Here is a 14196-nt window from a genome sequence, read left to right as displayed (position 1 = left end):
TTTTTTAATAAATGGTGAAAAGTGTTTACAGAGTAACTTCAACTCCAAACATATTCTTGCAGAATATAGAGTACAAGACACATAAAATATACAGGTTAATGTTCTACACTTTTTTATCTGCTGCAAGAGTTGTAAAGTGTTTATACTAATATTTTAAAGTAATAAAATAGTGAGAAGCCATTGCAGAGTAACTACAACTTCAAACAGATACTTAATGAAAATAGAGGGTGTTATGCCAGAGTTGTAGGCGGCTTGGACACAGTAATAGAAACCGGTGGCAGAGTAATGTTAAAAATATGCCGAAGAAGTAACATAAAATAAATTAAATTGCCCCAGTATCACCCCACAAATAAAATAGCATCCATTAAATAATTAGCCCCCACCCAAACTCTACCATTACCATTAAATTAATATTCTACCTTCCACCCATGTATTGTTGAGACAACCCCCCATTCCCTCACAAAATAGCCCCCTCGCTAGTTTTTTCTGTGCTCCCCCCTCCCTATAATTTAAAATAGGCAGCCCCCCTCCCTATAGTTTAGTATAGGCAGCCCCCCTCCCTATAGTTTAGCATAGGCAGCCCCCACCCCCCTCTATAGGTTAGCATAGGCAGCCCCCCTCCCTATAGTTTATTTTTTATCAAAAAGAAAGATGGGACCTTGCATTTGGTATCAGCAATTGAATTCTATAACGATTAAAAACCAGTACCCCCTTCCACTCATCACAGAACTGTTCGATCGGATTAGTGGTTCCAAGGTCTTCTCCATACTGGATCTCAGAGGAGCTTATAACTTAATCCGCATCCGAGGAGGTGCCGAGTGGAAAATAGACGACTTTCAGTACTCGTGAGGGACATTTCGAATATCTTGTTGTGCCCTTTGGGCTTTGTAATGCCCCAGCTGTTTTTCAGTCTTTCATTAACAAGGTTTTTCAAGATCTTTACTACAGGCTCTATACTTGGATGACATTTTGATTTTCTCTTCCGATCTCATCTCTCACCGAGTTCATGTCAAGGAGGTCCTTACCCGTCTGCGAGCAAACCGATTGTTCTGCAAACTCGAAAAGTGGGTGTTCGACGTTTCTCACATTACCTTCTTGGTTTATATTGTCTCTTGGTCTTGCTTGCAAATGGATCCAGAGAAGCTATCTGCAATTGTAAATTGGCCTAGACCCTTGGGACTGAAAGCGGTGCAGCGCTTCATCGGTTTTGTTAACTACTATAGACAGTTTAGTAAGCAATTTCCTACCGTAATTGTTCCTGTTACAGCTCTCACCTGGAAATAGGCTAATCCCAAGTATTGGCCTCCTAAGGTTATTGCTTCTTTTGACTCCCTCAAGGATTTTTCCGTGGCTCCTGTTCTTGTTCAGCACAACCAAAAGAGGCCTTCAACTAGTAGCGTGGGAGCTGTACTCTCGCAATAATTCTCCGTTGGTATCTTTCGTCCTTGTGGATTGTTTCCAGGATGTTTTCCCCGTTTCAACGCAATTATTGGGGATAAGTAGTTACTCCTGATCAAATCCGCCATAGAAGAGTGGCGTCATCTTCTAAAGGTTGCCGTCCACCCGGTCAATGTATTTACAGACCACAAAAACCTCATTTACCTGCATGATGGCCGCTGTCTACATCCTCGTCAAGCCCGTTGGTCTTCCTTCTTAAGCTGTTTTAATCTGAAGCTTATTTACTGCTCCGGTGCCCAGAATTGTCGCGCGGATGCCCTGTTTCTGTCTTTTGATGAATCTGATCTGCTTCCTGTGTTTGAACCTTGACAAATACTTGAACCTTCCAGCACTATTGCCATCACTAGACCGTCTCCTAGGACCCCTCCTGTGGGCTGTTCTTACCTTGACCCACATCTTTGTCTGAAGGTGTTTTTTTGGGCTGACTCCTCCAAATTCTCAGGCCATGTTGGGTTCAAGAAGACCTTTGCCTTATTATCCCGGCGTTATTGGTGGCCAACTCTTCGTTCTGAAATCTGTGAGTTTATCGCTGCCTGTGTAGTCTGTGCACAAAGTAAGTCTCCCAGGCATGCTCCTGCTGGCTTGCTTTCTCTACCCGTTCCTGAATGACCATGGGTTAGCCTTCCCATGGATTTCATCTCCGACCTTCCTCTCAGTAATAGTTTCAACACAATTTGGATAGTCATGGATAGGTTCTCTAAACTGGCTCTCTTCGTCCCATTAAATGGGCTCCCTTCTGCTTGCAAATTAGCGCTATTGTTCATTAAATAAATTTTTTGCCTCCACGGATGCCCACAAGAAATAATATCTGACCTTGGAGTCCAATTTGTATCCCGCTTCTGGAGAACCTTCTGCAAAGATTTGGGAGTCGAATTGAAGTTTTCCTCTGGCTATTATCCTCAGACCAACGGTCAAACTGAATGGATTAATCAGAACCTTCAGGAATTCCTCTGTTTTATCTCTTCTAACAACCAATCGAAATGGCGCAACCTACTTCTTTAAGCTGAGTTCGCCCATAATTACCATGTTCACAGTTCCTTTGGTTATTCCCCTTCTTACACAGTGTTCGGATCTCATCCCATATTGCCAGATTTTTGTTCGGGATCTTGCTCATATTTGGACTTCAGCCAGGGAAAATATGCTGAAGTCTTCTCAGCAGTGTAAACAGTCTGTGGATCTCCATCGAAAGATGGTGTCTTTACTCCATCCTGGTGGCAAAGTATGACTCTCTACCAGGAACCTCAGACTGCGGGTACCATCTATGAAGCTGGCTCCACGAGTCATTGGCTCCTTTCTTGTAACCCAAGTCATCAATCCAGTTACTTATAGACTCCTCCTTCCCTCCTTTCTTAAAGTTCACATTACTTTCCCACATTTCTCTGTTGAAACTTCTTGTACTTAACACATTTACCCACATTCCCTCTCAACCATTCCCCATTCCAGCTATGGATGGTGAGGAGTACGAGATTAGCCATATCTTGTATGTCTGTCTTCCTTCATGGGCACCCCCAGTATCTGGTCCACTGGAAAGGGTTTGAACCCGAAGAGAGGTCTTGGATTAATGAAGAGGATCTCCACGCTCCTTGTCTTCTGTCTGCATTCTTGAAGAAATTTCCTTCCAAGGATTTCTCTTCTTGGAGGGGGGTACTGTCAGGCGCCTTCCCCACACTTTCAGGACGAGCTCCTTCCTACGCTGAGCAATCGCGTCCCCTTGCCTGGCAACGGGACGCGACCGGATTACTGCCTGCTGGGCACCGGTGCATGCGCTCTATTCGCGTGTCCGCTGCTAGGCAATGGGACGCTTGTTTCGGCTTCCTGTCGGCGGTCAGCTGACTCTGACCAGGATAGTACAGGTGGTGGAGCTTGGTACTCAGGTACGACAGCATGTAATTTCGGAGATCTTTGCATGTAAGTAATAAAAATTGTGACATAAATGCTTATATGTTATTACAACAAATGCTATAGGTTAAAGTAATACCAATATATAATTTCATCCCACCACAGAAATGATGGACAACAGGATGACTATGAACAAGGATGATATGGATGAAGATGTACCGAACTGGGTGAAGAAAATAAGAAAAGGAGGAGTGTTTAAAAAAACGGTGAGTTTGTTCCTTTTTTAATTAAAAATTAATTTTTACATAATGTACATTTTGCCTAGGATCGTTTAGACAAATGCACTGAATCTTTAAAAAAATATATTTTAATTATAGAAAAAAATGTAACCCAAACAAATCTATTACAACTTTTTTTATTTTTTCTATGAGATCCACAACTATCAAAATGAACAGGATGGAGCTGAACAGTGAGGTAAAAACACAGCTAAATACACAAATCAGGCATGAGAAAACTATTAAATATTAAAAAAAAAGTTTTAAGAAGAAAGATAAAATACAGTGAAATAATATTTTTTTTTTATAAAGGACTCAACAGTAGCAAAAAATGATTTACTGAAATGGACATTTAACATGTAAAGGCGTCATATACAAGAACTTTGTTCGAAAACGTATTAAAAATAAATTATTATTAAAGCAAAAAAAATAATAATTATTGATATTTTTAACACCTTTGATCAGGCACACAATGAGTGACAGTGAAATTGGTTAATATTCTATCTCCAACGAGAATGTGATTGGTAGTGAAGTGTTCATACTAAAAAAAATGTAATAAATGGTGAAAAGTCTACAACTCCAACCATATTCTTGCAGAAAATAGAATAAAAGTCACAGTAAATACAAAGATTAATGTTCTAAACTCTATCTATCTATCTCCAGCAATAGTCAGTTGGGAGTTGAAAAGTGTTTTATACTAATATTTTAATCTAAAAAAATGAGTGACAAGCCATTACAGAGTAAAGCAAGTCCAAAGAGATTCTTGATGAAAATAGAGAGTGTTATACCAGAGTGGTAAGTGGCTTGGACCCAGTAATAGAAACCGGTGGTTGATTTATTTTAAAAACATGCCAAAGAAGTAACATAAAATAATGTTTGGCTTACGGCTCTAGAAGAATGCAATAACTGAAGTGTTGGGAGCTTACAAGTGGGCAAGGTGAAATATTTAAAAAATATCTAAAAATGTGGGGTCCGCCGTATGTCAACACAACTAGCTTTAGGCCTGCCAGTGGGAGTGGTTGTCACTATAGCATAGGGACACGCATCAGGGACCCCTGTCATAATGACAAACCACCCCCAGGTCTTTCAGCGCTGGTCTAAATTCCATATGGAGTATGGTCGGCAAAAATTGAAAAAAAAATACAGTCCATAAAGAAGTCTGCTACCACTAACCAAATCACACTCTTGTTGAGGAGACAAGACTTACCTCCTAATTTTGGCGTATGGTGTAGATGTAGTAATATTACTCTACTATAACAAACAAACAATATACAGTTTATTAATTTCATTTCCATTGATAGGCAATTGGACGCTTATTTCGACTTCCTGTCAGCGGTCAACTGATTCTGACCGCTGATCTCCCTGCCACCAATGAGGAAGTCCCTGTATCTATTTAAAGCAGACTCTGGTGCCAGAGTATCAGGGGCTATGTTTGCTCCAGCACCTTTGTTCTATATCCTGCATCCTGACTTACTTTTGGTTATTGACCCGGATTGTCTGACTGTGCACCTGGAATTCTATTTGGCTTGTATTGGATCCCCTGGCTCGATTCCTGCATTCCTGAATTTGCTTCTGCCTGCTCCTTCGGCTCCTATCTCCTGCGTGGTTCTGACCCTGATTGCCCAACCTGTCTATATCTACCTCTCTGGTCGCTATCTAGGAGGGCCGTGACCTGCGTGTCTCTGCCACAAAACCCAAACCTCCTTGCGGGGGTCCCTGGAGAAGACCTGGAGCACGTTAGACTCTGTGTCTCCAAGATTAGCTGCGATAATACCAGTAGGTGGGTCTGTTTCTCATGGCTAGCGTGACACATATTTATCGTTTTGCCTCAGGGCCTCCTCTGTATAATACTTCTGAAGCGCAGTGTATCTCTCGTGTACAAGCTCTATTAAATCCGAGATCTCATCCGATGGGTCACGTTTTAACTTAAGTACGGTCTCCTCAACTGCATCTATATATTTGTTTAAATCTCTGTTCAATGCAGCCTATTTCAACATGACAGATTCCATGCTGCCCTCGTGCTCCGTGTTACAGTCTTTCTGAAGCAAATCAAATTCCACTACAGTTGTAATATCCATACCTATGTCTACATAAGTTTGGCAGTTCTTTAGGAATGAAAGGGAGGTATCCACAGAGGAGAAGGAGATTAAAAATGCAGCACGAGCAGACATGGTTTAATAATGTAGAGTTCATTGACAGCGCTGTTAGGCTTAAGGTAGATAAGCTATTGGTAGCTTGTTTTGTGGGTGCCCAAACAATCCAAGCACTTCAGCCACAAAAGTGGCACTCCTTGTTGCTGGAGCGCTTGGTTTGTTAAACTGTACTTGTCCTTTTCAATATTTTACATAAGGTTGGGTGGGAGGACCCAAGGACATGTCCATCCTCCACCACCTTTCTTTTCTGTCACTGCTGTGTGGCAATGTTTCCTAGATGTGCTATGAACTGCCGAGTGTTTGTGTCATTGCTCTGTTGCTTAGCATCCAGCCAGCTTGCTGCAGTCTTTGTCCGAAAGTGTATGAATATAATATTGTGACCTGTGAGGTGGTTAAAATTACCTGCAAATGACTGGAAGTTAGTGTTATTGAGGTTAATAATAATGTAGAAACCAAAAAAGAGCAAAATTATGTGATTTTAGCTATTTTTCAAAAAATACAGATCCAAAGCCAAAACATGTGAGGGCGGTTTTGCTAAATCCAAAACACAAACTTAATCCAGATCCAAAACCAAAACACCAGTGTCGGTGAACATCTCTAATTTCAGCCCACCTTGGTACTTATTGCCGAATTTTCCCAACCTACATTTTCTAGGATCTTGTTCCATTGCCTAAATGTGCAGATGGTCTGTGATGCCAAGCAAAGAATAACCAATGTTTTTGTTGATTTTCCAGGTTCATCACATGACTCCTTCATCTTGCAGCAGTCTGTTTTGGCAAGAAAATTTGAGGAAGGAGCTTTACCACATGGCTGGCTGCCTGGTAAGTTAAATGGTGATATTTTTATTTAAATGTAATAATTATTGTATAAAGGAAAAACTAGAGAATGGAAAAATCAAACGGTAAGACGATGACAGTGCTAGTCAGAGCCGGATTTACACCTCATGGGGCCCTAGGCAAAATATCGGTTTGGTGCCCCCCCCCCCCCCCTTCACACACACAGTGGCCCCTCGCACACACATAATACACGCGCGCAGTGGCCCCTCACACACACATAATACATGCACGCAGTGGTCCCTCAAACACACACAGATAATACACGCACGCAGTGGCCCCTCACACACACATAATATACGCACACAGTGGCCCCTCACACACACATAATACATGCACGCAGTGGTCCCTCAAACACACACAGATAATACACGCACGCAGTGGCCCCTCACACACACATAATATACGCACACAGTGGCCCCTCACACACACACATAATACACACAGACAGTGGCCACACACAGACAATACACACAGACAGTGGCCACACACACACACGGGGCCTGATCAAGGGTTCTGGCAGCCCTAGGCTAATACGGCCGCAGCGCCCCCCCGAATATATATGTGTTTAGGAACACTCCTGAACATGAATGTTCAGGTGTATTCTCCAGCATTCAAATTTAGACAGATTGTGCCATTGTCTCTTACCTGTTCTTGCTCTTCTCTCGTGCAATTTTGTTATCCTCTCGCTGGCTACTGGAAAGTTAGCATCCTGTTTTGAAAAAGCAAAAATTTATTATAATGCAAAATGTTAACAAACCCTGAATGATTAGGCCCTTTAGTTAAAACAAAACACCCCATTATGGCCAGCTAAAAGTACCCCATTGTACAGGCATATATAAGCAATATCTAAATATTTGTGGTCAATCAAATACAAACCTCTACCAGCCCCATCTCACTAATATTTAGTATTCTAGTGATTGCTGAGACCACAGAGAGCATCCATGTGACCACCACACAATCATGAGATTATGCCCTCCAAAGCTGCTCTATTTGTTAAATAACCCCTGCAGCCCCCCCCCTCCCTATAGATATGCAGGGCAGGTTCCCCCCCCCCCCCCCCCTCTCTATAGATATGCAGGGCCGGGCAGGTTCCCCCCCTCTCCCTATAGATATGCAGGGCAGGTTCCTCCCCCCCCCCCTATAGATATGCAGGGCAGGTTCCCCCCCCTCCCTATAGATATGCAGGGCAGGTTCCCCCCCTCCCTATAGATATGCAGGGCAGGTTCCCCCCCCCCCTCCCTATAGATATGCAGGGCAGTTCCCCCCTCACTTACCTGTAGTTGAGTAGTGCTGGCCAGCGTTGCTCCTCAGATCAGCAGACAGGAAGTGAAGACGTCCTGCTTCCTGCACAGCAACAGGCAGCCTAGCGATTGGCTGCCTGTTGCTGACCACCAATGCATTTGATCGTGGAGCACCAGACCCCCCTCCCCCGACTCGCGGCACCCTCCGTCGTGCGGGGGGGGGGGGGGGGGGTGCCACGAGTCTTCGGAAGGGCCGAATTTTTTTATTTTATTTTTTTAATTGCTCCTGTGTCCCCTGCTGGGCCCCCGGAGACCCGCTAGGCCCTAGGCAGGTGCCTAGGTTGCCTAGCGGTAAATCCGGCCCTGGTGCTAGTGCAAAATATATTAATATATGTTTTTTAGGTGATGCTGAATATGGAAGCCTTCCCTGGTTGTTGACTCCATTAAGTAACCCTGTGTCTGCCGCAGAAAAAAGGTACCAAGCATCCCACATTGGCGACAGTAGGGGTTATAGAAAGATATTTTGGTGCCGTTAAGAGTCGGTTTCACAGTTTACACAGGTCCGGCGGTGTGTTCCTATATTCACCCTCTAAAGTTTGTGATATAGTTACTGCCTGCGCTATTCTGCACAATATTTGAATCGCAAACAGATTGGAGGTCAACGTAGCTTCAGAGATTTCTTTGGATTTGGACCTTTCTACTGAGCTAGTACAGGTGGTGGAGCATGAAGCTTGGTACTCGGGTATGGCAGTGTATAATTTTGGAAATTTTTGCAGCTAAGTAATAAAAAATGTGACATAAATCCTTATAAGTTATTACAACAAATGTTATAGATTAAAGTATATAAAATCCCATCCCACCACAGGAATGATGGACAACAGGATAGCTATGAACAAGGATGATATGGATGAAGTTGTACTGAACTGGGTGAAGAAAATAAGAAATGGAGGAGTGTTTAAAAATCGGTGAGTTTGTTCTTTCTTTAATTTTTTTTTTTTTTTTACATAATGTACATTTTTCCTAGGTAGTAGACTCCGTTATATGGAAGGGAATGATTTCACCTGATTTGTCAAATGATATAAGAATCATTTAGACAAAATTATACCCCTTTCATACTGCACCAAAATCCCAGGTTTTTCCTGGGTCGAGCTGAAACGACTCGGGTCTTGGTGCAGTATGAATGGTACATGTCCAAAATCCCGGGTCTTCAACCCGGGATTTATCGAGGGGTAATTCCCGGGTCGCCTGCACTATGAATGGTGCAACCCGGGTTGCACAGAAAACATGCTGATTGGCTGTCTGCCTGTCTCTGGAGGATGATGTCATCGTTGGAAGCCCGTGGAACATTGTAGAAGCTTTCTAGGAGAGATGGTGGATTGTGGTCTCAAGCTAAAGCTGAAGCAGAAGCGTTTTTGTACAGCGAAAATTGCTTTTATTAGTTTGCAAAAACAGTGTTTATACAGCAATAATGACACACTGGATGGAGGAAGAGGTGCGTGAGCTGCTGAATGTCAGAGGGGAGGAAGAAATTAGAAGGCAAGTGACTGGGACTGTGAAGGATGCCACAGTGTACTACAACATCGCCAAAATACTCACTCAACGTGGCATAAAGAGGACACAGCAACAAGTCCTGAACAAATTGAAGTCCCTGAAGAAGCAGTACACTAAAGTCCATGACCACAACAGGCGCAAAAGTGGCGCTGAAAGAATGGACTGGCCCTTTTATGACCAGTGCAATATGGTCTTTGGACATTCTCCTCTGACAAATCCAATTGCACTGTCATCTTCTAGCAATGTGGATGCGGCTATACCAACACCACCAGAGAGCACACAGACAAGCGAGACCGCAGCCATAATAATAGAAGATTCTATTGAAGACACCCCAGAACTGGAGTGCTCTGCCACAACAGATGACGCCAACATGTCTTGGGAGGAATTGAACGATTCACAGCCATTCCCTTCTGCGCAAGTCATTACAGAGACTTCGCAAGAAACGCAGCCAGAACCAGTGCCGGTGTCAAAGTCTACATACATATATATCTACATAATTGAAAAAAAAGATGAACTGTATAAACAAAAGTCCCAAAAACAGAGAACTATATCAACCGAAATGCAAGCCAAATACCAATAAATATATCTACATAACTTAAAAAAAAATTTAAAAAATGTTTGAACATAACTGTCAAAAAAAGAGAAGTATATCAACATAAATGCAAACCAAACACCAATGTTTCTACATAACTTTAAAAAGAGAACTATATCAACAAAAAGCCCAAAAGATATAATACACTCCAAAGTATTAAAACATTAACACGCATATGTTGCAGTGCAAAACTACTGAGCAAGAGGGAGGAGGCCTCAAGCACATATCAGCTTACAACACTGCTTTTTTGTTCTGCCACATTATATATTCCAATGTATGTTTTACTGTGTTTTTTCTACGTACAGTTTACAACGTTCCAAAAAAACGCAAAAGGCTCAACAAAATGGACCAAGCAACTAAAACAATGACAACTGTCATGATGGATCAACTGCGGGAGATGGACAGCACCATGAGGGAACACGAGAATACACAACTGCAGCGTTTCATGGACAATGAGCGGGAACTGCAGGACTCTTTCCTCATGCAAATCATGAACATGCAGGAACGTGTGTTACGCGAAAATCGTGAGTGTATTATGGGATTCATGGACAGACTCCTCTCACGGGTGCAGGCACCTCCTCCAAGTCCTTACTATTATGACGGACATTATCCTATGTACCAGCGGGGGCAACCCATGTTAGGCAACAATAACCCTCCAAACCCGGTACACAATACACAACATGCTCAACCTATGGGTAACCCCAACATAGAATACCCACCAGGTTATCCACTCCAAACCACTCCACCACCAGAAATGCCACAATATAGGCAATTGTAATATTCTTGTTTTATGTTCAAATGTTTCACTGTTAATTGTTATCATGTATGTTACGTGTGATCTGGAATCACACCGTTAGCTTCTCATATATATATATAACCTGAAAAGCAAATTTGCACTTACTGTTTGGGCACATTTGTGTCTTGGGTTTACTACTTATGTATATATTTTATTTTTTTCTACATGCAAGTAAGCACTTTTATATTGTGTCATTTTATATTTTGTTGTGAAGAGACATATGAGGAAATATGTACAAAACAAAATACAATATGTGAAATAAACATATATATTTTTAATTTTACATTTGTGTGGTACATTCAAACAAGTAAGGACAAATTGGCAGTTAGGGTGGTCCTAATAAGTTCAGCAGAGGTATTGGTGCGCTCTCCTTCAAAAGTACTGGAGTCCACTGACAGCACTGGCATTTCAGATTCCTGCACATTCCACTCGGGTAGAAATTGGTCTTTTTGAATTTCACAAATGTTATGTAAAATACAGCAAGCAGCAACCACGTGGGGCACAAGCTTGGTGTCAATGTCTTTGCGCTTCAAAAGACAGCGCCAACGTCCTTTCAAGCGCCCAAAAGCATTTTCCACCACCAGCCGAGCTGAGGGTATGTGTAAACCGGATCTGTTCCTGAGACAGGTGATGTTGCTGAGTGAACCCCTTCATCAGCCAGCGCCTCAAGGGGTAAGCAGCATCCCCAATGATGTGCACCGGTATCTCCGTACCATCAACAAACGTAGATTTCTGTAAATAAAAACATGCAGTTTCACGTCACCATGTTAAAAATATTGGTCACATAACGCAGTACACTTGGTACTATATGGTGAAAATGGATTTTGCAAGTGTTACATCTGTATATAAAAAGGGGCAGTAAATACATACAATATTGATAGCAAACAATAGTATATAAGCTTCAATTACAAATACATCATACAACATTACACCGATATTTACCTCTCTAGGGAACAGCCAGCCATCTTGTCTTTCCTCAGCAATTTGGTAAAGGTTCGAATTTGCTATAACTCTGGCGTCATGGGAACGTCCAGGCCACCCAATGAAAACATCTGTGAAACTAACAGAAAAAAAAAACATATATAAATATGTTTTACAATACGCATTACACATGGCACAGTCACATGCAAAAAAACCATAAAAAATGCTTACCAATAGTTGACCACAGCCTGCAGAATGATGGAATGCCAGCCTTTGTGGTTGTAGTAATCTGCATGGTTGTCTGTGGGGGCAATGATGGGGATGTGTGTCCCGTCTATGGCTCCAGCACACTGTGGAAATCCACGCTTCAGGAATCCTGCAATTGTATCATCCAGGCGCTGACCTTGCGGTAAGGAGATAAAGCGATGATACAGGGCTTCCAGCAATGCCGTGGTGACTTCATGCACTAGAGTGCACACCGTGGATATCCCCACTCCAAACAAGCAGAGGATTGTCCAGTATTCTCCAGGGGTAGCATACCACCACAACACAATAGAAAGGCGCCTACATGGTGGAATAGGTTTCCCAAAGTTAGTGGCCTTCCTGGAAAGTGCTGGGGTAATAAGGTCCAGCACATAGTTAAATGTCCCACGTGACATTCTGAAGTGTTGCATCCACTGCTGTTCCTCAAACGCTTCCACAGTAGACCAGAAAGCTTCTCCGTGGCTACGCTCTCTGGCACGCATGGTTCGGTTACTGGCAGCACTGAATCTCAAAATTGAGGCAATGCTGGCCCTGAGAAAAGCTCTCCTCCTGCGCATATACAGACACCAAGTTTTCTTCTGTTGTGCCATAAACTTCACCTTCCTCCTCCTGAACTGGTACTGTGGAAGAGTGGACAGTGTCAGCAGCTGCAGCAAACTCTCATTTGCTGCATAAAACATCAAAAAAATACTAGTAAACATGAACTCTGGGCTACACAAAAGTGAGTCGTCGGCCATGATGAAAAGTAATGTGGTAAACAATCTCCACCCACTTTAGCATCATCTTTATGCGTCAACAAACCAGTCACCTTTCAATGACATCACCGTTTTTCAGCCAATGAAAACTTCTCTGGTGATGACTCCCACAAATTGCCAGGGCACAGACTTGTGCAGTATGAATGGGGTCAACCCGAGAAATTCCCGGGTCCGAGGTGCAGTATGAATGGTGTTTCTGAGCTGGGACGCTCCGAGACCCTGCAAAAACCCGGGATATTGCAGGGGCGGCAGTATGACTGACCTTTTCAGAAAAAAAAATATGAGATCCACAACTATCAAAATGAGCAGGACGGAGCTGAGCAGTGAGGAAAAGATACAGCTGAATACACAGACCAGGCATGAGAAAACTATTAAATATAAAAAAAAGTTTTAATAAGAAAAATGAAATACAGGGAAATAATATTTTTTTTTATTAAGGACCCAACAGTCGCAAAAAAAATGATTTACTGAAACAGACATTGAACATGTAAAGGCGTCATATACAAGAACATTGTGTGCAAACTTATTAAAAAAAAATTATTATGAAAGAATTTTTTTTTTTAATTCCAACAAGAATGTGATTGGTAGTGAAGTGTTCATACTAAAAAAAAAAATAATAAGTGGTGAAAAGTCTTTACAGAGTAACTACAACTCCAAACATATTCTTGCAGAAAATAGAGTACAAGTCACAGCAAATACAAAGATTAATGTTTTAAACTCTTTCATCTCCAGCAATAGTCAGTTTGAAGTTGAAAAGTGTTTTATACTAATATTTTGAACTAAAAAAAAAAATAATGAGAAGCCATTACAGAGTATAGCAACTCCAAAGAGATTCTTGATGAAAATAGAGGGTGTTATGCCAGAGTGGTAAGCGGCTACCCAGTAATAGAAACTTAATGTTAAAAACATTCCTAAGAAGGAACATAAAATATTGTTTGGGGTAAGAGCAAGATAAGGGAGAGGGGATGTGGCCCGGTCCTCCCTCTCTCAGGGCCCCCTGACCGAGGGCAGTTGGAAAAAAAAAAAGACCTGCAGCTGATCCGTTCCCCCCTACCTCTCTTACCTTATGTTTCTTTGCGTGTCTCCTCCCTGCTCTTCGTGTGTGTGTCTGTGTCCCTGCTCTACATGCGTGTGTGTGTGTGTGTGTCAGTCCTCCCTGCCTACCTTGTGTGTCTCTGGGTTCGTTCTCTCTGGCCTTCCTCTGACAAGTCACATGGGATGCATCACATGACAAGTTGCCGACCCATATGTGCAGCTTCCAGAGAGACAGAGGAGGCTCCTACACAGCTCTGCTGAATGCAGGTAAGTGTGAGAGAAGGGGAGGGGGGTTATCTTCTTAATGTAATAAGGGAGGGGTGGGGGATTTGTATTAATATAATGAAGCAAGGGGGGTAGAGGTGATTTACTCTCCTCATTACTGTAATGATGGAAGAAGGGGTTATTTTTTAGAGTAATGAGGGAAGTTTTTTTATTTAATTATGGAAGAGGGGGGTGTCTGAATCTAATGAGGGAAGT

General features: G+C 42.4%; 1 long non-coding RNA gene across 2 annotated transcripts; it reads left to right on the top strand.

Moving 5' to 3' along the window:
• Window positions 1-2389: 2389 nt before the first annotated feature.
• On the top strand, window positions 2390-10743 carry LOC142142598 (uncharacterized). Of its 2 annotated transcripts, XR_012689235.1 has the most exons (5): window positions 2390-3771; window positions 6460-6546; window positions 8205-8277; window positions 8668-8767; window positions 10251-10742. It is a non-coding gene; the product is annotated as an uncharacterized LOC142142598 (long non-coding RNA). The 2 variants fall into 2 exon arrangements; XR_012689234.1 differs by having other exon boundaries at window positions 8205-8767; window positions 10251-10743.
• The last annotated feature ends 3453 nt before the right edge of the window (window positions 10744-14196 follow it).

The sequence above is a fragment of the Mixophyes fleayi genome, chromosome 3 (genome assembly GCF_038048845.1).
Source record: "Mixophyes fleayi isolate aMixFle1 chromosome 3, aMixFle1.hap1, whole genome shotgun sequence".
Taxonomy (NCBI): domain Eukaryota; kingdom Metazoa; phylum Chordata; class Amphibia; order Anura; family Limnodynastidae; genus Mixophyes; species Mixophyes fleayi.
This window is presented reverse-complemented; position numbering and strand designations above follow the sequence as displayed.